Source organism: Mandrillus leucophaeus, unplaced genomic scaffold (genome assembly GCF_000951045.1).
Source record: "Mandrillus leucophaeus isolate KB7577 unplaced genomic scaffold, Mleu.le_1.0 Scaffold931, whole genome shotgun sequence".
Lineage (NCBI taxonomy): Eukaryota > Metazoa > Chordata > Mammalia > Primates > Cercopithecidae > Mandrillus > Mandrillus leucophaeus.
The window spans coordinates 331,054-356,160 of record NW_012110153.1 but is presented as its reverse complement, the minus strand read 5'-3'; positions in this window follow the sequence as shown (position 1 = coordinate 356,160).

Below are 25,107 nucleotides of genomic sequence, written 5' to 3'. Positions count from 1 at the left end.
TACGCTTTCTGGGAATATAAAAGTAACCTGCCCAGTGAAGCAATATCAAGTGCCTTACACATCCAAACATAAATGTTTCAGATGCGCTGGTTTAGAAAGTACAGGGTAGTTTTCCAACTCATGCCAAAGCAACTAGAAAGTAAACTTTCTAGAACAAATTAAGAGCAGTATAATAGGGAGAAGACAAAAGGCTTGGATTTAGATAATATATACTCACTTTAGCTCCAATTTGTAATCCATTTTAATAAATAGGTTCCCCTCCATTTAATTATTTAAATTGTGAAGAATAAAAGGTTTACAGTAGACTGGGTTGATTATGCACTGCCTCTGACACCAAACAACTGCATACCAAGTTTCTCTTTGCAAAGACAAAATGACTCCATCCCTGCTTCTTATCTTGATTCTCCTCAGTCACCATAAAAACCTCAAGTCCATCTGGTCCCACATCCACCTAAACTTCCATTTTCATAGAGGTCAGCTTCCACTTTCATCTCCACTTACACTGTTCTTTATGCTCTCAACAATTTCCACCAAGCCCTCTGAAACAGTGCATTCAATACTAATACATTCTCCAGCTTTCTTAGTCCCTTAGTAGAGAGTTTCTCCTTCTCAGTACTTTGACCGAAAAGTGCCAGCTTCCCAAAAACCTCCTCTCCCCCAAGAACTCATCTGGTGCTTAATTAAAATATAGATTCCAGGCCCCATTCTAGGATTCCGATTTAGACATTTTCGGGTGGAATTCAGGCATCTTCATTTTGAATAAACTCCCCAGAAAATTCAGATGCAGGCTATCTGCAGAGAAGTGTTTGGAAGATGGGTATACTTAAATCAATAATAGCTACCATTTATTGTGTACCTACTGTGTGCCAGAAATAGGCACACTACCTCATTTACTTCTCACAAAAAAAACCTTGTAAGATGTTATGAACATTTTATAGGTGAGGAAAATGAAGCCCAGAGCAGTGAGAAACAACAGGAAAAACAAAATTTATCTGCAATCACACCAGTAGTAAATAAAGGAGACAGGTTTGGACTCTAAGTGCATGCTGCATCTAACAACCCAGGCAGGTCTCCTAGCTCCTAAACCAGGTCTCAAGTGAATCATAAATCTAAAAAATGTTTTCTTAAAGATTACTTAATAGATGGAAAACTTGGCTCTGCTGGCAATTTCTTTCCTCAGAAGTTCTATCTGTATACCTTATACTACTAACGATCTTGAATGGGCATGGTTTTTTGTTTGATTGTTTTGTTTTTTTGTTTTTTTGTTTTTGAGACAGAGTCTTACTCTGTCACCCAGGCTAGAGTGCAGAGGTGCGATCTCAGCTCACTGCAAACTCCACCTCCCAGGTTCAAGTGATTCTCCTGCCTCAGCCTCCCCAGTAGCTAGGATTACAGGCACCCACCACCAGGCCCCGTTAATTTTTCTATCTTTAGTAGAGATGGGGTTTCACTATGTTGGCCAGTCTGGTCTCAAACTCCTGACCTCAGGCAATCCTCCCGCCTTGGCCTCCCAAAGTGCTGAGATTACAGGCATGAGCCACCACTCCTGGCTAGCATGGTCTTTTCAAATATAAGTTCTCTCTCCTTCCTTTCTCCCTTTCACCTCTTGCCCTTCTTCCTCTTTCTCTCCTTATGGCAGAAATCAGCCAAAGTCACCTATTTATTTGGCCAGTTTCATTACTTTTTTCTTTTTGGCAGAACAAGAGCACTTGGAAATATTTAGAAAAAGGATGCAGTGTTTGACTTCAGGAAAGCACTGGCAGTGCTGCACTACATATTTTCAAGCACTCTAGATAATCCAGCTGTGAGAAAATGGCTATCAATCTTCTATAACTCTTAGTTCAAGGATAAAATATGCTATTTAAAAATACACCTTACTACCTACATAAATGGTAATAAGTAGTTAATAAAAATAGTATTTATTGTACATTTAAAATGTGTCAGGCTCTGTACTAAGTATCTTAAGGCTCATGATAAACCTGTGGCATAAGTATTATTATACCCATATCACAGCTGGGAAAATTAAAGTTTAAAGTAACTAGCAATGTAATACAGCTAGTAAGTGGAAGACCCAGGAATTCAAACTGAGTCTGTCTGACTTTAGAGTTCAGACCATGTGTTTAAGTACTTTATCTACTTCCACAAACTAACCTCTCAGGAAAATAGCACACCTTAGACAGAAAAAGAACTGCAAGTGGCTTATTAAAGAGACACACCCACATGACCCAGAATAGGCAGTGGAATCGCGTATTTTTATTTTAGATGCTTTTGTATTCCCCACAGAGCACTGGGCCAACAGATGCATTTGTTTCTCAAATGTTAAGTGCCTACCTCCCTTATAGCCCTTTCATATTGAATAGTGGCTGACCTGCGGTGGTCTGAGCACTGAACAGAGAAAAAGAAATACTTCATGTTCCTTTTAACTCAATGCACTATCTTCTCCATCATGGTCTCTCAGTTACTCCCATACTGGAAGGCACACTTGCACTTTTGAAGGAAGGATTATTGCTTGAAGCTGCCTGATTTTGAACACCTAAAAAGTCTTCTTTTTAGATAGAATTAAGTCTATTTTTCAAAGAGCAAAGAGTGAGGAGTTTCTCTGACTCAGAATGCCACAGTCCTGGATTACTGTTCAATTTTTTTTAACAAAATCTTCTACAAAAAGATACACAGTAATAAAAATATCATCATAGTAAGGCACATAACTAAATCTCCTACTCTTTTCTTTGGTCCAGAACTTGATTCAGCAAGAAGCCTAGAGTCATAAATAGAACATCAGACTTAGGCAGCAGCATAGATAGATTGGTCATTTTCCATTCATGTGGAATTGAAATTGTACTGCTTGACATGCCGCCCACTGAACAAATGCATTATAAGCCAATACAAAATGAGGTGGGGGACCTAAGAGTTAATATTAGCTCTGACCCTAAACAAATTTGTCAGATAGACAAAACCTATTTTGGTTGTCTTTTCAGCATCCCTCCCCCAACTAAACTTTCAAGCATCTATCCCAGGAATCTCATTGTCAGTGCTTACCGGACTTTAATTACTCTTAGCTACGTTTAAAACTTTTGTTATATCCTGTTCTTGATTTTTAGAAAAGGACTTACCTATTAAAATGTAAATATAATAATTAAAGCGATATTTTATATCACTATTACAAATGGAAAACCAGTATCACTTGCCATAAATGGATGATAGTAAAAAAAATCAACACATAATTATTAAAATACTGAATGTTTGGGCCGGGCAGCACGGTGGCTCTTGCCTGTAATCCCAGCACTTTGGGAGGCCAAGGTGGGTGGATCATGAGGTCAGGAGATGGAGACAATCCCGGCTAACACGGTGAAATCTCGTCTCTACTAAAAATACAAAAAATTAGCCGGTCGTGGTGGCGGGTGCCTGTAGTCCCAGCTACTTGGGAGGCTGAGACAGGAGAATGGTGTGAACCCGGGAGGTGGAGCTTGCAGAGAGCCGATATCGCACCACTGCACTCCAGCCTGGGCAGCACAGCGAGACTCCGTCACAAAAAAAAAAAAAAAAAAAAAATTACAGAATGTTCATCTGAATATTACCTAAGACGTGGTGAATAACATAAGCAAGAAAAACCCTTTTGGATTGACTTTCCTGGCCTGGAAAGTCAATTTGGACTTTTGGACTTTTGAAACCCTTTTGGACTTTCCATTCCTGTCCAGAAGTTACTACATTATGCTTTTTCCTTCCCTTCCAAAGTAAGCTAGTTCTACAGTTTTTCCTCTTAGGGTTTAAGCCTCCTTAGTGGCCTAGTCGAAAGTGTTCATTAGCACAGATTGGATAAACCAATTTCCAGTTTAGGAGAGAAGATTGGAGGAGACTCCAGGTAATACATATGGGTTTTAACTCTTGCATGCTTGAGATACTTGCTGCCTTTTGTTCTTGAAACCAATCACCTTCCAAGTTCCAAATCACTGGTACCAGAGCAAGTCTGATTCAGTAGGTCTGGGGTGGAGTCAAAGTATCTGTATTAAAAAAAAAAAAAGTAATTTGAATGTGCAACCTGTTTGGGAACTTTGGTATAACCTAAAGGGAGGTCTTTTGGGAGCCATAGTAGTTTGGTGGGGAAGACATTTTCTGGTGGGAGTGCTTGATATCAAATCACACTCTAGGCACTTACACACTGTAGGCAAGGTTAGTTCTGTGAAATTGAGTCCCTAGAGAAGAACTTAATTGGGAGCAAATGTGATATACTATTATTATTTTAAGAGAATGTCAAAGAAGTAGTGCTAGATACAGGAATGAATAGATAGTGGGGCAGGGATAGAAACTCAAATCATACACAAATATTCCAAGTACATATCTGATAAAGATGGCATTTCAAATCAACTGAATAATAGATTACTTTTTAATAGTGATGTTGAGTCAGTTAATTAACGTTGAACAACAAAAATCCAAAAATAGTATCCATATGGATAAAACCATGTTATGTAAAAAATGGCCTGGGTGCAGTGGCCAATACCTATAATTTCAGCATTTTGGGAAGCCTAGGTGGGAGGATCACTTGAGCCTGGGAATTACAGACCAGCCTAGGCAAAAAGGCGAGACCCTCTCTTTGTACATTTTCTTTAAAAAAAAAAAAAAAAAAAAAAAACTTTGTTGGCTGTGATGGTGCATGCGCCTGTAGTCTTAGCTATTTCAGAGGCTGAGGCAGGAGGACTGCTTGAGCCCAGGAGTTAAAGGCTGCAGTGAGCTATGATCATGCTACTGCACTCCAGCCTGAGTGACAGAGCTAGACCATGTCTCTTTTAAAAAACCTCCTCCTGACACAAACAAACGGAAGAACATTCCATGCTCATGGATAGGAAGAATTAATATAATGAAAATGGCCATACTGCCCAAGGTAATTTATAGATTCAATACCATCTCCATCAAGCTACCAATGACTTTCTTCACAGAATTGGAAACAACTACTTTAAAGTTCATATGGAACCAAAGAAGAGCCCACATTGCCAAGACAATCCTAAGCAAAAAGAACAAAGCTGGAGGCATCGCGCTACCTGACTTCAAACTATACTACAAGGCTACAGTAAGCAAAACAGCATGGTACTGGTACCAAAACAGAGATATAGACCAATGGAACAGAACAGAGACCTCAGAAATAACACCACGCATCTACAACCATCTGATCTTTGACAAATCTGACAAAAACAAGAACTGGGGAAAGGATTCCCTATTTAACGAATGGTGCTGGGAAAACTGGCTAGCCATATGTAGAAAGTCAAAACTGGATCCCTTCTTTACACCTTATACAAAAATTAATTCAAGATGGATTAGAAACTTAAATGTTAGGCTGAAAACCATAAAATCCCTAGAAGAAAACCTAGGCAATACCATTCAGGACATAGGCATGGGCAAGGACTTCATGACTAAAACACCAAAAGCAATGGCAACAGAAGCTAAAATAGACAGATGGGATCTAATTAAACTAAAGAGCATCCACACAGCAAAAGAAACTACCATCAGAGTGAACAGGCAGCCTAAAGAATGGGAGAAAATTTTTGCCATCTACCCATCTAACAAAGGGCTAATATCCAGAATTTACAAAGAACTTAAACAAATTTACAAGAAAAAACAAACAACCCCATCAAAAAGTGGGCAAAGGATATTAACAGACACTTCTCAAAAGAAGACATTTGTGCAGCCAACAGACACATGAAAAAATGCTCATCATCACTGATCATCAGAGAAATGCAAATCAAAACCACAATGAGATACCATATCATGCCAGTTAGAATGGTGATCATTAAAAAGTCAGGAAACAGCAGATGCTGGAGAGGATGTGGAGAAATAGGAAAGCTTTTACACTGTTGATGAGAGTGTTAACTAGTTCAACCATTGTGGAAGACAGTGTGGCGATTCCTCAAGGATCTAGAACTAGAAATACCATTTGATCCAGCCATCCCATTACAGGATATATACCCAAAGGATTATAAATCATGCTACTATAAAGACACACGCACACACATGTTTGTTGTGGCACTGTTCACAATAGCAAAGACTTGGAACCAACCCAAATGTCCATCAGTGATAGACTGGATTAAGAAAATGTGGCACATATACACCATGGAATACTATGCAGCCATTAAAAATGATGAGTTCATGTCCTTTGCAGGGACATGGATGAAGCTGGAAACCATCATTTTGAGCAAACTATCACAAGGACAGAAAACCAAACACTGCATATTCTCACTCATTGGTGGGAATTGAACAATGAGAACACTTGGACACAGGGCGGGGAACATCACACACTGGGGTCTGTCGTGGGGTGGGGGGTTGGGAGAGGGATAGCATTAGGAAAAATACCTAATGTTAATGACGAGTTAATGGGTGCAGCCAACCAACATGGCACAAGTATACCTATGTAACAAACCTGCACATTGTGCACATGTACCCTAGAACTTAAAGTATTAAAAAAAAAAACTCCTCCAATTTGTGAAAATGTTCAGTGGTTCACCCATTTTGACGTAAAATTTGGCATCATATTCCAAAAGCCTTAAAAAGTGCATGTCAAAATGTACAAATATTATATATCAATACAAATAAAATAAAATAAATGTGCATGCCCTTTTACTTAGCAATTCTACGTTTGGGAACTTATCTTGAAAAATAATCACATAAATGCACAAAGCTGTGTAGATAAGACTGCTCATCAAAACATTGTTGTTAATAATAATGCAAAACCAGAAACAGTCTAAATATTCAAAAGTACAGTATTGTTTACATAACTTATGGCACAATTGTACAGTGAAATGTATTACAGAAATGAAATATGTCTAAGTCTGCCTATATTAATTGATATGGAAAGATATTTATGATATGTTGTAATATGAATATATAGATTACCAAATATAGTATGTTCCTATTTTAAGTATGTATAATAATACGTAGGAAGAGAAAAAAGTCTGAACAGATATTCACCAAAATATTAATAGTGTTTATCTCTGAATCATGGGGTTAAAGGTAACTTTCATTTTTCAAATATTTTTGTCTGTTTTCTGAAAAAATTACAAGCATAAATTCTTTTTAAAATCATAAGCAATAAAAATATTTTTTGTGTGTGTTTGTACAGAGGTCAATAAAAATTTTAAAAGCCATTTCTAGTTTTGTTCATACCTTTAGCTTAGCAGTTCCAATTTTAGGAATTTTTCCTAAAGGATCAGGGATATGCACATGCACAAAAATAACGCTAAGGGATTTTTCATTGTGGAACTATTTATAATAGCAAAAAGCTACAACACCCTAACATTCTTCAATAATTATGTGTTTCGTGTGTGTGTGTGTGTGTGTGTGTGTATGTGTGTATGAGATGAAGCCGTCTTCTGTTGCCCAGGCTGGAGTACAGTGGTGCGAACATGGCTCATTGCAGCCTTGACCTCCCCAGCTCAAGCAATCCTCCCACCTCAGCCTCCCAAGTAGCTGGGACAACAGGCACCCACAACCATGCTCGGCTAATTTTTAAATGTTTTTGTGGAGACAGAGTCTGCCTCTGTTGCTCAGGCTGGTCTGGAACTCCTGGGCTCAAGCTATCCTCCCTCCTTGGCTTCCCAAACTGCTGGGATTAGAGATATGAGCCACATTGCGCCCAGCCCTGTTTTTCAAAGTTTTTAAAAACTACCTTAACCATTTTTAAGTGAACAGTTAGGTAGTATTAAGTATATTCACATTGTTGTGAATTAGAGTATTTGTTAATAAATTATCACACATTGTATGGTTAAATATTATAGTATCATTAAATACTTTATAAGTTTAATGACATGGAAAATGTTTAGACACATTGTCAAATGAAAAAGTCAGTTTGTAAAATGGTATGCATAGTATGAGTCCAATATCGTTTTAAAGACATTTTATGAACATAGAAAAAAACAAGTCTGAAGGATGTATATTTAAACGTTAATACAGTATATATTTCTGGGCACTGGCATTGTAGGTGATTATTTCCCAAAGTTTTTGTAAGAAACATGCATTACTTTTGTACTCACGAGAAAAAAAAAGTGCTACAAAAGACAGGCTTTTATCTCTAGAGTAATCAATTTTTGTTCATCTTTCTATGCATCACAAATTGTCCATTAGACTATAACTATCATGTGGGCAGAGATTAGGTGTTTTTTTTTTATTTCCCCTGGTACTTCCTGCCACATAGTGTTCTGCATTCAATAAATGTTGACTAACTGCATTCGTGCATATGCATACATATAAGCCTATGTACCTATGTGGGCATGCATATTTAAATATACCAACCGCTTTCTCATCAGTAATGAGAAAAAAAGTGAAAGGCAGGTTTTTGAAAAGTGCCATGAGCCTTTTGCCATATGTTGGGAAAGGAACAGTACTTGCCAAGGCTAAGGGTACAGAGTAATCATTAAATATTTGGGGTCACACCAGTCAAGTTTGTCCATTTCAGCCCAAGCAATTATTTTCTTGGATTATCTCCTTTGGGTGAGATTGGGTCCACCTTTTTAATGGTTCTACTAATTAGCCTGTCTGGGCACTCTACTGAAAATGTTTAAATAAAAAGTCCCATACCACTGCAACTCTGCCTACTCTGGGCTCCTTGTCACAGTCAGTGTCAAATCAGCTGAAGTAACAAGAACCTTGTTCCGTTGGGAGTCTGGCAAGCAGGACAGGTTAGCAGGTCTTTAGTCACATTTCATTTGTTAACTCCAGAACTCTATACTCTGTACTCTTTGGAGTACAAAGTTTTTACTTCAGAATATCAGCAGGTGCCCAAGGGAGAATGAGTGTTAAAATCCCTCAAACCACTAAATTATTAAAAAGCACTTGAACAGGCTCTTCAGAATCAGACAGCAGAGCTCAAGGATTTACACATTTGATAACTGAAATAGGAGGACAGGATACAGACCCAATTTGAGCCCTTGATAAGTTGATTTTTTTAAATAGTTATGGTTGTGAAAGGAAGGCATGAAAAGTGGAAGATATTTTAAAGGCAGATTATGGCTTATCCTTAATTATAGCTGCAGCTGAGCTGAGGAGCTGGGTTGGGGCCTAATCATGACTCTGGCCTCCCTCAGAGACACAGCAGGTAACTGGGTAGGGCTTCTTTTGCTTCCTTAAATCCTCGATAGAGAATTATTGATTCTGAAATCTCCTGTAGGAAATTTTCACACAATAAAGTGGAGAGTTTAGAAATCTGGGCAGATTGACCAACTGAATTTATACTGCCTCATTATGTTAACCCGTTGGAGGCTGTATCTGGGGACACGCTAATGCCACTATCTTACATATTTATTGGGCTGTTGAGGTATAAAATGTCACCATTAAAATCCAAAGAGCTGTGCAGCAAACCTTGGCTTACTATTCCCTTTGCTCATCAGCAAACCCTATTAGTCTTCCACACCAAAATCCTGGCAGCAGGGTCCCCAATATCAGCAAAGATTTAATGTCATAGAGCACTAGTGAGGCCTTTTGTGACTCAAATTTATTCCTTTATCAAATTAACCAGAAAGGGTTATTTGTAAATAATTAAAACTCTTAAAAATCCTAACCTACTTTGAGGCCCCTCAACCACATCAGATCTTACATTGGGAATGCTATCTGCTAAAAATCTTATACTTCCCATTTTCTGGGGAGAGGCAGGGGTTACCCTAGTTATGAAGGAAATGTGGGGACTAGCACAAGAATCAGTGAGAATTCTAGGATTTCTAAGCAATACAGTTACTAAAAAATAATTTTCCTGGTCCAAAAGCTGGTGGCCCCACTTATACCCTTGTCCTGTGAATTTCCTAAGCTATTGGTGGAGACTGTACCCTTATGGAATATACTCAGAGTCTCTAATCTATTGACTTTATCCTCCATCTCACCCTTGCATGTTAGGCACTAAATATATATTCATTTGTTAGATGAATGAATAATTGAATCTAGAAAGATGGTCTTTTTCAGTGCCTGCTAGTGTTAAGCTGACTACTATATAAGTGAGTTTTCCAAATGTAGTCCATCTTAAAATGTGTGGCCAACTATAGAGACTAGATCCCTGATTAAGGGATTGTCTAGAAATGACCACTGAGCATGTGAGCATCTACCCAAGCACCTTGCCATGTTTCTTATTTTTCCTTACTTGTAAATAAAAATGATAAATTACCCATGAAGGAAGAATACTTCCTTACTTTTATTTTCTGATCTACATAAAACTTCAAAGTAAAAGGAATTACATTATTTCTCATTCTGCATATTACACTTAGTGGAGTAGACACAAAATGATCACTGAAGGGATAAGTCAGGTAAATGATGGTCAGGATTGCTAGAGGCATGGAAATGTCATAGGGACCAGAGCTTTTAAATTGACCTGGAAAACTTACAGTGTTTTCTGCTTTTTAAGATTTCAGAGATGCAAACTCCCTCAATTATTTGACCCAGTGTAAAATTCTTTCTTACATCTAAATTCCACAACTCATGGACTCAAGAGACAGGGACTACAGTCCCAGCTTCACAAATATATGACTCTAGATTCAAAATAGTTTCTATATCTAAACACAGAAGTGGCAAAGATAGATAAGTCATGAAAAAGAAAGGAATCTTCACTCCAAAATTTGGCAGTGTTAGCTCTTTCTAGGATATTAGTTCTAGATATTTTCTTTAGCAACTCAGCTTCTAGGCTAAGCCACTCACATAGCCACTCTTTGTTCCTTATCCTACACATTTTTGAAGAGTTAGAAATCTGGCTTTTGTAGTTCTTGAAATCTATACATTGGCTATTTTTATTACCTCCTGGATGGAATTTTTTTTTTTTTTTTTTTTTTTTGAGACAGAGTCTCACTCTGTTGCCCAGGCTGGAGTGCAGTGGCATGATCTTGGCTTACTGCAACCTCTGCCTCCTGGGTTCAAGCAGTTCTGAACTCCTGACCTCGTGATGCACCCACCTCAGCCTCCCAAAGTGCTGGGATTACAAGCATGAGCCTCCACGCCCAGCTGGATGAATGATTTTATATTCTGGTATTTTACTTTTGCATTGTTATTGGTCTGAGCTATGCCCATCCCTTGTTTAGTTATTTCTCTCCATCCCCATGTTCAATAGCCATTTCCTTTTCCCACTCCATATACAGCTATTCTAATGTGTTTAATGTATATCTTTTAATTTTTAGGCATTCTTGCAAACTAAGTATCTTGGATGCATATTTTTCAGTGTATGTAAATAGCATTGTGTTGTATTTCTCATTTCTGCCTCAGCACTGTGTTTAAAAGCTTCATCCATGTTGCTATGTTCATATGTCCAATCTAGCTCATTGCTTTCTTCTGCTGCATGGTACTCCACAATATGCATCCACTCTCCCAGCATCTCCAACTTTCCACCACCACAAACCATGCTGCAGTGAACATACCTGTACCTGAATTCATGGGATAACTTCTCTGGGATACCGACTCAGGAACACAGTTGCTGGGGTGTGGGGCATGACTCAAGTTTGACTGTTTGCTTTCGGTTAGTTCTCCAGAATAATAGTACAAATCTACACTTTTACCTGCATGAGAGTTCCTATATTTCCAGTCTCCACCAGCACTTGGCTCCTGCTTTCTAAATTTTGTCAATTTATCTCTTCTGACCTTGGTTCTGTAAAAATAAAAAAATAAATTTTGTCAGCTTAATAGATACAAAGTTATTTTTCATTGTTTCTTAAAAATTTACATTTCTGTGATTCGGGATGAGTTGAGCATCTCTATATATGCTTACCAGTCTTTCGGATTTGCTTTTATGTAAATTGCCTATAAATATAATTTGCCCATTTTTTTCTGCTGAAGTTGCTGAGTTTTTGCTATTGTTAATTTGCCAGAGTTCTTATATATTTTAGGTATCAATTCTTTGTCAGTTTTAGACATTGAAAATATTTTCTTCAATTTTTTTTTTTTTTTTTTTTTGAGACAGAATTTTGCCCTGTTGCCCGGGCTGGAGTGCGATGGCACGATCTCAGCTCGCTGCAACCTCTGCCTCCTGGGTTACACGATTCTTCTGTCTCAGCCTCCCGAGTGGCTGGGATTACAGGCACAAGCTACTGCACCCGGCTAATTTTTCTTTTCTTTTTTTTTTTCTTTTCTTTCTTTTTTTTTTTTTTTTTATCTTTAGTAGAGACGGGGTTTCACCATGTTGGCCAGGCTAATCTCAAACTCCTGACCTCGTGATCCTCTCGCCTTGGCCTCCCAAAGTGTTGGGATTACAGGTGTGAGCCACTGCGCCCATTTTCTTAAATTTTGTCATCTTCCTAGTAATGTTCTCTATGATGTTCTATGTTGAATAGAAATCCTTAATTTTAACATATTCAAATGAATCAAAGATTTGCCTTGTGGTTTCACTTTTGCGATCTTGTTTAAAAAGTTCTTCCCCCAATTTACTCCCCACTCCCAGGTCACAAATATTTTTTTCTCCATCTCCTATTAAAGTTATAGTATTACCGTTATGGTTTAAATGTGTCCCCAAAGTTTATGTGTTGGAAACTTAATTCCCAGTGCAGCAGTGTTGGTAGGTGGGACCGTTTAGAAGTGATTAGGACACGAAGGCTCTACCCTTGTGAATGGATTCATGTTATCGTGAGAGTGAGCTCATACTGCAAGAGTGAGTTTGTTAAAAAAGCAAGTTTGTCCTCCTCTTCTACTTGTTCTCTCTCTTCTCTCTTGAGTAAGTGTGCTCTCTTTCTCTTCCAACTTCTGCCATAGGATAATGCAGCAAGAAGGCCCTCACCAGATGGGGGCCATTGAGCTTGAACTTTATAGCCTCCAGAACTGTAAGAAATAATTCTCTGTGCTTTATAAATTACCCAGTCTTAGGTATTCTGTTAGAGCAGCACAAAGCAGGGACCTTTCACTTTTAGTTTTCTAATCCATCTGTTGTCCATGTTTGTACATAATTTTTTCTTAGGAACTTAGCTTTTATTTTAAATATTTTTATTGGTGTGTAATAGTAGAGGGCACACTTGATAATTTAATATATTCATATAATTTGCAAACATAAAATCAGTGTACTTGGGAGAGCCATCACCTTAAATATTTGTCTTTCCTTTGTGGTAGAAACATTTGAATTATTATCTTCTAGTTATTTTGAAATGTACAATAGATTATTGCAAACTATAATCACTCTAGTGATCTATTGAACACTAGATCTTATTCCTTCTATCTAACTGTATATTTGTACCCATTAATCACCTTCTCTTCACCTCTGTGGTTACCAGAGGATCCAGGAACCACCAGGTTAACCAGGAACCTGGAACCACTTCTGGTAACCACCAGTCTTCTCTTTATCTTCACGAGATCCACTTTTTTACCCCCCACATATGAATAAGAGCATGCAATATTTGTCTTTCTGTGCTTGGCTTATTTCACTTAACATAGTAACTTCCAGTTCCGTCTATGTTGCTGCAAGTGACAGGATTTCATCTTTTTATGGCTAAACGATATTCCATTGTGTACATATACCTCATTTTCTTTATCCATTCATCTGTTTATGGGCACTTAGTTTGATTCCATATTTTAGCTCTTGTGAATAGTGCTGCAAAAAACAGGGGAGTGCAGATATCTCTTCAATATATTGATTTCCTTTCTTTTGGATATATACCATATATACCCAGTAGTGGAATTGCTGGATCATATGGCAGTTCTATTTTTAGCTTTTTTGAGGAACACCCATACTGTTCTTCATAGTGGCTGTACTAATTTATATTCCCAGCAACAGCGTACCAGTGTTTCCCTTCTTCCACATCCTTACCTGCATCTGCTACCACATGTCTTTTTGATAAAAGCCATTTTAACTGTAGTGAGATGATATCTCACTGTGGTTTTGACTTGTATTTCCCTGATTATTAGAGACAGTAAGCATTTTTTCATATATCTGTTGGCCATTTGCATGTCTTCTTTTGAGAAATGGCTATTCAGATCCTTTGAGCATTTCAGATTGTATTATTTGTTTTTCCTTTTTTTTTGGCTATAGAGTTGTTTGAGCTTCTTGTATATTCCAGTTATTAATCCCTTGTCAATTTTGTTTTCTTTGTATTGTACAAATCAATTTTATATGCATTAATTAAGCATTAATTTATACCCATGAGAGGGTATAAATAATACACATATATATATAAAGTTTGATAAGTTTTGATATATGCTTGAGGTTGAGCTTTTTGGAAAAAAAAGTTTTGACATGTGTATACTTCCATAAAATTTCTAAATCAAGATAAGGAATATATGCATCACTCCAAAGTTTCCTCATACTGTTTTTTAATGCCTGCCTCACAACCCTCTTCACTTTCCAACCCCCATCTCCACATCCCCTGTCCATAGGCAACTACTGTCAAAATTTTAGATTATTTTACTTTTTTGAGAGTTTTATATCAATGTATATATTGATAAACATTATGTACTGTTTTCCTGGCTTGTTTTGCTCAGCATAATTACTCTGAGATTCATCTATGTTTCAGTGTGTAAAAATAGTCTGTTCCTTTTTATTCGTAAGCAGTATTCCATTATATACATATATCACATTTTGTTAATCCACGAATCTGTTAACAGACATTTGGATCGTTTTTACTTTCTAGCTATTATTAATAATGCTGTTATAAACCTTTATGTATATGTCTTTGTATAAACATATGCTTCCTGTTCCCTTAGGTAAATATCCAGGAGTGAAATGGTTGGATTATATGGTAGATATATGTTTTACCTTTCTAAGAAACTACCAAACTGTTTTCCAAAATGATTATACCAGTTCACATTTCCACTAGCAGCATATAAGAGTTCTAGATGCTCCGCATCCTTACCAGCACTTAATAAAATCATCATTTTTTGTTTTTGCTATTTATTTATTTATTGGATATAAAATGGTGTGTTAGTTTTCCATTGTTGTATAGAGATTAGTGACTTAAAACAAAAATTTATCGGGGTTGGGCGCGGTGGCTCACGCCTATAATCCCAGCACTTTGGGAGGCAGAGGCGGGCAGATCACGAGGTCAGGAGATCGAGACCATCCTGGCTAATACTGTGAAACCCCGTCTCTACTAAAAAAAAAAAATACAAAAAATTAGCTGGGCTTTGTGGCAGGCGCCTGTAGTCCTAGCTAATCAGGAGGCTGACGCAGAAGAATGGAGTGAACCCGGGAGGCGGAGCTTGCTGTGAGTTGAGATCGTGCCACTGCACTCTGGCCTGGGCGACACTCGCTAAACAAAAAACAAAAAAAAAAAAAAAAAAATTCGTACACTTCTGGAAATCAGAAATACAAAATGAGAGAATCACGGATCATCATGGCAGACAGAAGGCAGGACTAGATTGCAGCTCCAACTTGGATGGACAGAGCAGTGTGCGGAGGCTTGCATCGTGAATTTTAGCTCTAGAATGACTCCAAGGACAAACCAGGAATCCCAAGAGGACCCACAGACCCTATGAAAGAAGCAGACTGCTCCTGCAGGACTTGGGAGACACCCTAAATACTGTGAGTGCCCAAACTGCAGAAATGGGAACAGGAGATCCTCCGCTCCAGAACATACATCCCCATTGGGGAAACTGAAGTTCTAGTTTGTGGGAGAAGTTTCTGACCTTACCTAGAGCTGAGTCAATTTAGAGAGCCAAGTGAAATACGGGGGTAGAGGAAGCAGTGGGAAAGGCCCTGAAAGTTTGCTGGGTCTCCAAGCAGACCATTCCTGCCTGGCACCAAAGGGATCCTTTGGGAGGGTGGCCAGAGGCATGGAGAAACGCCACAGGGAGAAGGAAGTCTCCAGCCGAAATTTGTAACAATTTGAATTGGGCAAGAAGCCTCCTGGCCAGAACTCGGGGGAGGGAGTGAATCCTGTGTTCAGACTCCACAGGCGGGGGAAGAACCAAAGTCCCTTTCTTTCACAGCTGGGAGGCAGGTATCCTGGGGCAAGTCCTTAAGCCATGCTCGCCCACTGCCTGGAAACAGACTCCGTGCTGTTAGGGGGGGCATGGTGGGAGTGAGACAGGCCCTTCAGATTGTGTGGGAGCTGGGTGAGGCCTGTGACTGCTGGCTTTCCCCCACTTCCCTGACAACCTGTATGACTCAGAAGAGGTAGACATAATCCTCGTAGGTACACAATGCCATTGACCTGGGAACCTCACCCCCATCCCCAACAGCAGCTGCAGCAAGACATGCCCAAGGAGAGTCAGAGCTCAGACATGCCTAGCCCTAGACCCACCTGATGGTCCTTCCCTACCTACTCTGGTAGCTGAAGACAAAGGGCATATACTCTTGGGAGTTCTAGGGCTCCACTCACCACTGGTTCCACTCCATACTGCCATAGCTGGTACTGTCTGGAAAGCGACACCTCCCAGCAGGTGGTCAACCAGCACAAAAATAGAACACTAAACCATCAAAGCTGAGAACCCTCACAGAGTTCATTTCACCCCATTGCCACCTCCACTGGAACAGGTGCTGGTACCCACGACTGAGAGACCCATAGGCAGTTCCCATCACAGGACTCTGTGCAAACAACCCCCAGTACCAGCCTGGAGTTGGTAGACCTGCTGGGTGGCTAGACCCAGAAGAGAGGTAACAATCACCACAGCGTGGCTCTCAGCGAAGTCACATCCATAGGCAAAGGAGGAGAGTACTACAGCCTGTGGGACAAAATAATCTGAACAACAGCCTTCAGCCCCAGATCTTCCCTTTGACAGAGCCTACCCAAATGAGAAGGAACCAGAAAACCAACTCTGGTAATATGACAAAACAAGGCTCTTTAACAAACCCCCAAAATCACACTAGCTCACTAGCAATGGATCCAAACCAAGAAGAAATCCCTGATTTACCTGAAAAATAATTCAGGAGGTTAGTTATTAAGCTAATCAGGGAGGCATCAAAGAAAGGTGAAGCCCAATGCAAGGAAATCCAAAAAATAATACAAGAAGTGAAGGGAGAAATATTCAAGGAAATAGAGAGCATAAAGAAAAAACCATCAAAACTTCAGGAAACATTGGACACACTTACAGAAATGCAAAACGCTCTGGAAAGTCTCAGCAATAGAAGTGAACAAGTAGAAGAAAGAAATTCAGAACTCAAAGACAAGGTCTTTGAATTAACTCAATCCAATAAAGACAAAGAAAAAAGAACAAGAAAATATGAGCAAAGACTCCAAGAAGTCTGGGATTATGTTAAATGACCAAACCTAAGAATAATCGGTGTTCCTGAGGAAGAAGAGAAATTTAAAAGTTTGGAAAACATATTTGGGGGAATAATTGAGGAAAACTTCCTTAGCCTTGCTAAAGACCTAGACATCCAAATACAAGAAGCACAAAGAACACCTGGGAAATTCATCACAAAAAGATCTTCACCTAGGCACATTGTCATCAGGTTGTCTAAAGGCAAGACAAAGGGCAGAATCTTAAGAGCTGTGAGACAAAAGCACCAGGTAACCTATAAAGGAAAACCTATCAGATTAACAGCAGATTTCTCAGCAGAGACCCTATAAGCTAGAAGGAATAGGGACCCTATCTTCAGCCTCCTCAAACAAAACAATTATCAGCCAAGAATTTTGTATCCAGTAAAACTAAGCATCATATATGAAGGAAACATAGAGTCTTTTTCAGACAAACAAATGCTGAGAGAATTTGCCACTATCAAGCCACCACTACAAGAACTGCTAAAAGGAGCTCTAAATCTTGAAAGAAATCCTGGAGGCATGTCAAAACAGAACCTCTTCAAAGGATAAATCACCCAGGACATATAAGACAAAAATACAATTTAAAAAGCAAAAACAAAAACCAAAAAATCTAAGGTGCACAGGCAACAGATAGCATGATGAATGGAATGGTACCTCACATCTCAATACTAACATTGAATGTAAGTGGCCTAAATGCTCCACTTAAAAGATACAAAACTGCAGAATGGATAAAATCTCACCAACCAACTATCTTCTGCCTTCAGGAGACTCACCTAACACATAAAGACTCACATAAACTTAAAGTAAAGGGATGGAAAAAGGCATTTCATGAAAATGGACACCAAAAGTGAGCAGGGATAGGAATTTCTATATCAGACAAGACAAACTTTAAAACAACAGCAGTAAAAAGAGACAGGGATATTATATAATGATAAAAGGCCTTGCCAAACAAGAAAATATCACAATCCTGAACATATATGTACCTAACACTGAAGCACCCAAAGTTATAAAACAATTACTAACAGGCCTAAGAAATGAGATAGACAGCAACACAATAATAGTGGGGGACTTCAATACTCCACTGACAGCACTAGACAGGTCATCAAGACAGAAAGTCAACAAAGAAAAAATGAATTTAAACTATACCTCGGAACAAATGGACTTAACAGTATATACAGAACATTTCATCCAACCACTGTAGAATACACATTCTATTCAACAGCACATGGAACTTTCTCCAAGATAGACCATATGATAGATCACAAAATGAGCCTCAATAAATTTAAGAAAATTGAAATTATATCAAGCACTGTCTCAGACCACAGTGGAATAAAACTGGAAATCAACTAAAAAACCCAAACCTTTAAAACCATGCAAATACATGAAAATTAAATAACCTGCTCCTGAATGATCACTGGGTCAAAAATGAAATCAAGATGGAAGTTAAAAAATTCTTCGAACTGAATAACAATTATGACACAACCTATCCAAACCTCTGGGATACAACTAAGGCAGTGCTAGGAGGAAAGTTCATAGCCCTAAATCCCTACATCAAAAAGACTGGAAGAGCACAAACTGACATTCTAAGGTCATACCTCAAGGCACTAGAGAAACAAGAACAAACCAAACCCAAACCCAGCAGAAGAAAGAAAAAACAAAGATCAGAGCAGAACTAAATAAAATTGAAACAAACAAACAAACAAAACAACTCAGAAGATATATGAAACAAAAAGCTGGTTCTCTGAAAAGATAAATAAAATTGATAGACCATTAGCAAGATTAACCAAGAAAAGAAGAGAGAAAATCCAAATAACCTCATTAAGAAATAAAATGGGAGATATTACAACTGACACCACTGAAACACAAAGGCTACTATGAATACCTTTATACACATAAACTAGAAAACCTAGAAGAGATGGATAAATTCCTGGAAGAAATACAACCCTCCTAGCTTAAACCAGGAAGAATTAGACACCCTGAACAGACCAATAACAAGCAGTGAGATTGAAATGGTAATTTAAAAATTACCAACAACAATAAAAGTACAGGACCAGACAGATTCACAGCAGAATTCTACCAGGCATTCAAAGAATAATTGATACTAATCATTTTGACACTATTCCACAAGATAGAGAAAGAGGGTACCCTCCCTATTTATTCTGTGAAGGCAACATCACCTTAATACCAAAACCAGGAAAGGACATAGCCAAAAAAGAAAAGTACAGACTGATATCCCTGATGAACATAGACGCTAAAATCCTTAACAAAATACTAGCTAACCAAATCCAACAACATATCAAAAGGATAATCCACCGTGATCAAATGGGTTTCATACCAGTTATGCAGGGATAGTTTAACATATGCAAATCAATAAATGTGATGCACCATATAAACAGAATTAAAAACAAAAATCACATGATCATCTCAACAGATGCAGAAAAAGCATTTGACAAAATCCAGCATCCCTTTATGATTAAAACGCTCAGCAAAATTGGCATACAAGGGACATACCTCAATGTAATAAAAGCTGTCTATGACAAACCCACAGCCCAAAATAATACTGAATGGGGAAAAGTGGAAAGCATTCCCTCTGAGAACTGGAACAAGACTAGGATGCCTACTCTCACCACTCCTCTTCAACCTAGTACTGGAAGTCCTAGCCAGAGCAATCAGACAAGAGAAAGAAATAAAGGGCATCCAAATCGGTAAAGAGGAAGTCAAACTGTCACTGTTTGCTTACGATATGATTGTTTACTTTGAAAACCCTAAAGACTCCTCCAGAAAGCTCCTGGAACTGATAGAATAATTCAGCAAAGTTTCCGGATACAAGACTAACGTATACAAATCGGTAGCTCTTCTATACACAAGGAAAACTATAAAACATTGCTGAAAGAAATTATAGATGACACAAACAAATGGAAACACATCCCATGCTCATGGATGGGTAGAATCAATATTGTGAAAATGACCATACTGCCAAAAGTGATCTACAAATTCAATGCAATACCCATTACTACCACCATCATTCTTCACAAAATTAGAAAAAACAATTCTAAAATTCATGTGGAACCAAAAAAGAGCCTGCACAATCAAAGCAAGACTAAGCAAAAAGAACAAATCTGGAGTCATCATACTACCTGATTTCAAAGTATACTATTTTTCACTGAAACAGCATGGTACTGGTATAAAAATAGGCACATATACCAATGGAACGTAATTTAAAAAATGAGAAATAAACCCAAATATAGCCAACTGGTCTTCAACAAAGTGAACAAAAATATAAAATGGAGAAAGGACACACCCTTTTCAAAAAATGGTGTTGGGAGAATTGGCCAGCCACATGTAGAGAATGAAACTGGATCCTCATCTCTCACCTTAGACAAAAATCAACTCAAGATGTATTAAGGACTTAAACTTAAGATCTGAAACCATAAACATTCTAGAAGATAACATTGGAAAACCCCTTCTAGACATTGACTTAGGCAAGGATTTCATGACCCAGAACCCAAAAGCAAATGCAATAAAAACAAAGATTAATTAAACTAAAGAGATCCTCCACGGCAAAAGGAACAGTCAGCAGAGTAAACAGACAATCCACAGACTGGGAGAAAATTTTCACAATCTGTACATCTGAGAAAGGACTAATATCCAGAATCTACAATGAACTCAAACAAATCAGTAAGAAAAAAAAACAAACAATCCCATCAAAAAGTGGGCTAAGGACATTAATAGACAATTCTCAAAAGAAAATATACAAATGGTCAACAAACATATGAAAAAATGCTCAACATCACTAATGACCAGGGAAATGCAAATCAAAACCACAATGTGATACCACCTTACTCCTGCAAGAATGGCCATAATAAAAAAATAAAAAAATAGTAGATGTTGGCATGGATGCGGTGATCAGGAAACACTTCTACACTGCTGGTGAGAATGTAAACTAGTACAGCCACTATGGAAAACAGCAACCTGGATGAGATTGGAAACTATTATTCTAAGTGAAATAACTCAGGAGTAGAAAACCAAACATTGGGCCAGGTACGGTGGCTCACGCCTGTAATCCCAGCACTTTGGGAGGCTGAGGCGGGTGGATCACGAGGTCGGGAGATCGAGACCATCCTGGCTAACATGGTGAAACCCCGTCTCTACTAAAAATACAAAAAATTAGCCAAGTGTAGTGGCACGCACCGGTAGTCCCAGCTCCTAGGGTGGCTGAGGCAGGAGAATCGTTTGAACTTGAGAGGTGGAGGTTGCAGTGAGCTGAGATTGTGCCACTGCACTCCAGCCTGGGTGACAGGGTCAGACTCTGTCTCAAAAAAAAAAAAAAAAAAAAAGAAAAAGAAAAAAGAAAAGAAAAGAAAAAAGAAAAACAAAACCAAACATTGTATGTTCTCACTGATATATGGGAGCTAAGCTATGAGGATGCAAAGGTATAAGAATGAGACAATGGATTTTGGAGACCTGGGGGAAAGGGTGGGAGAGGGGTGAGGGATAAAAGACTACAAATAGCGTACAGCGTATACTGCTCAGGTAATGGGTGCACCAAAATCTCACAAATCACCACCAAAGTCCTTACTCATGTAACCAAGCACCACCTGTACCCCAATTACCTATGGAAAAACAGATTTAAAAAGAAGTACAAAATGAGTCCTAGGGGGCTAAAATCAAGGTGTTGGCAGGACTGCATTTCTTCTGAAGACTTTAAGGGAGACTGTTTCCTGACTTTTCCATCTTGTAGAGGCCACGTACATTCCCTGGTTCATGCATAGCCTCTTCCTCCACCTTCAGATAACACCACTGCAACCTATGCTTCTGTTGTCACATCCCCTTTCAATTCTGGTACTCTTGCCTCCCTCTTAAAGGACCCTGGTGAATATATTGGGCCTATCCAGAAAATCCAGGATAACCTCCCTAGCTCAAGATCCTTAAATGCAATCACACCTGGAAAACCCCCTTTACAATGTAAGATAACATATTCACAGGTTCCAGAGATTAGGATGTAGACATCTTGAAGGTGGAGCGTTATTCAACCTATCACAATTGATATTTCATTGTGTGTTTTTAAAAACTTAAGATATAATCCACAGCATAAAATTTACCATTTTAAAGTATTCAGTGTTTTTTACTATATTCATAGTATGTGCAACCACCACCACTAATTTCAGAACACTTTTATCACCCCAATAAGAAACCCCATACTGACCAGCAATCACTACCTGTTCCCCTCTTTTTCTGTAGTCCCAGGCAATCATTAATCTGCTTTCTGTTTTCATGGATTTGCTTACTCACTTAATATAAATGGAATCATACAATATGTGTTTTTTTGTGTCTGGCTTCTTTCACTCAACACAACGTGTTCAAGTTTCATCCACTGTTGCATGTAACAACCCTTCATTCATTTTTAGGGCTGAACAATATTCCATTGCATAGGTATATAATATATTGTGTATCCACTCAGCTGATGGACAATTGAGCTGTTTTCACTTTTTTAACTATTATGAACAATGCTGCTATGAACATTGTATACAAATTTTTGTGTAGAGATATGTTTTGATTTCTCCTGGAATTGCCAGTTCATATGATACTTCTATGTTTAACTTTTTGAGGAACTGCCAAATTGTTTTCAAAGTGACTACATCATTTTATATTCCCAGCAGAAATTTATGAAGGTTCTGGTTTTCCAATTTATACACATCCTCACGATAACAATAAGAATTGCTATTGTTTGTCTTTTTGATTATAGCCATCCTAGTGGGTGGGAAGTAGTATCTCATTGTGGTTTTGATTAGCTTTTCCTTGTGACTAAAAATCTTGAGCACCCTTTCATGTGGTTATTGGTCATTTGTATACTCCTTTGGAGAAACATTTATTCAGATCACTTGCCTGTTTTTAAATTGGGTTACCTGCCTATTTATTGTGGAGTTATTAGAGGTCCTTTATATATTCTGGACATAGTTCTTTATCAGATATGTAATTTGCAAATATTTTCTTGCATTATCTGGGTTGTTTTTCCATTGGCTTAATGATGTCCTTTAAAACAGAAAAGTTTTTAATTTTGATAAAGTCCAGTTTATTCATTTAGCATTGTTGTTGCTTGTGCTTTGGTGTCATGTCTAAGAAACCATTGTCAAACTCAAGGTAACAAAGTGGCACGATGTCAGCTCACTGCAGCCTTGACCTCTCAGCGTAAGCAGTCCTTCCTTCTCAGCCTCCCGAGTACCTGGGACCACAGACATGTGCCACTGCAAGACCCAGGCTGGTCTTGACCTCCTGGGCTCAAGTGATCCTCCCACACTGGCATCCCAAAATGCTGGGATTACAGGTGTGAGCCACTGCACCTGGCCTACATGCTTATTCTTACACTAGTACCACACCGTCTTGATAGCTTTGTAGTTAGTTTTGTTTTATTGTTTTTTTTTTTTTAGTAAGACATCATCTTATATTTGAGAAAATAGAAGAATGTAAACTTTTAAGGCCTTGATGATATTATGTTATTTTTATAAGATTATCATTGAATTGCTTAAATATAGTACATATGAATTTTGTAAAGATTATTCACTCCTTAAAATGGAATAAATACAACAGTTTAGATTGCCTTGCAAATCAGCAAACAGATTATGGCAGTATTTGTCTGTGGTGGACAGGGCCTCATAGCTCTAGGTATTCAAGGGTGCATGGAGATAGGACTGACTCAGTTCTCTTGGACTCTGTCCTGTGTTACAGACCTCTTATGAAAATGCCTATCCTAGTTTTATCCACTCATTAAATTTTCTGCTCCTACTCCTGGGTTGTGGATCTCTGCTAAGCAAGCCCTTAAGTTGGCAGGTGGTTGTGCTTACACATTCAGTCTCTAACCTCAGGGACTTCATGGAGTCCTAAGCATCAGTTCCTTCTTCCATGCTTCACTTTTACCTGTGTCTTTATATTTTATTTTTATTTTTATGGGTATATAGTATGTGTATATATTTATGGGGTACATGAGATGTTTTGATACAGGTATGCAGTGTGAAATAAGCACATTATGGGGAATGAGATATCCATCCCTGTAGGCATTTATCACTTGAGTTACAAACAATTCAATTTATTTAAAAATGTACAATTAAGTTATTATTGACTTTAGTCACACTATTGTATTATCAAATAGTAGGTTTTATTTATTCTTTCTAACTTTTTTGGTACCAGTTAACCATCCCCTCCTCCCCCACAGCCCCCCCTATCTTTCCCAGCCTCTGATAACTAGCCTTCTACTCTTTATGTCCATGAGGCAAATTGTTTTGATTTTTAGTCCCACAAATAAGTGAGAACATGCGATGTTTGTCTTTCTGTGCCTGGCTTATTTAACTTAACATAATGATCTCTAGTTCCATCCATGTTGTTGCAAAAGACAGGGTCTCATTCTTTTTTTATGACTGAATAGTACTCAGTTGTGTATATGTACTTGTACCACATGTTCTTTATTCACTCATCTGTTGATGGACATTTAGGTTGCTTCCAAATCTTAGCTATTGTAAACAATGTGCAATAAGCATAGGAGAGCTGGTATCTCTTCAATACACTGATTTCTTTTCTTTTGGGTATACACCCAGCAGTGGGATTGCTGGACCATAGGGCAGCTCTATTTTCAGCTTTTTTTGAAGAACCTCCAAACTGTTCTCCATAGTGGTTGTGCTGATTTACATTCTCACCAACACTATATGAGGCTTTCCTTTTCTCCACATCCTCGCCAGCATTTGTTATTGCTGTCTTTTAGATATAATTCATTTTAACTGGGGTGAGATGATAGCTAATTGTAGTTTTGATATGCATTTCTCTGATGATCAGTGATGTTGAACACCTTTTCATATGAATTTTTCCATTTGTATGTCTTCTTTTGAGAAATGTCTATTTAAATATTTTGCCCATTTTTTGATCAGATTATTGGACTTTTTCCTATAGAGTTGATTGAGCACCTTATATTTTCTGGTTGTTAATCCTT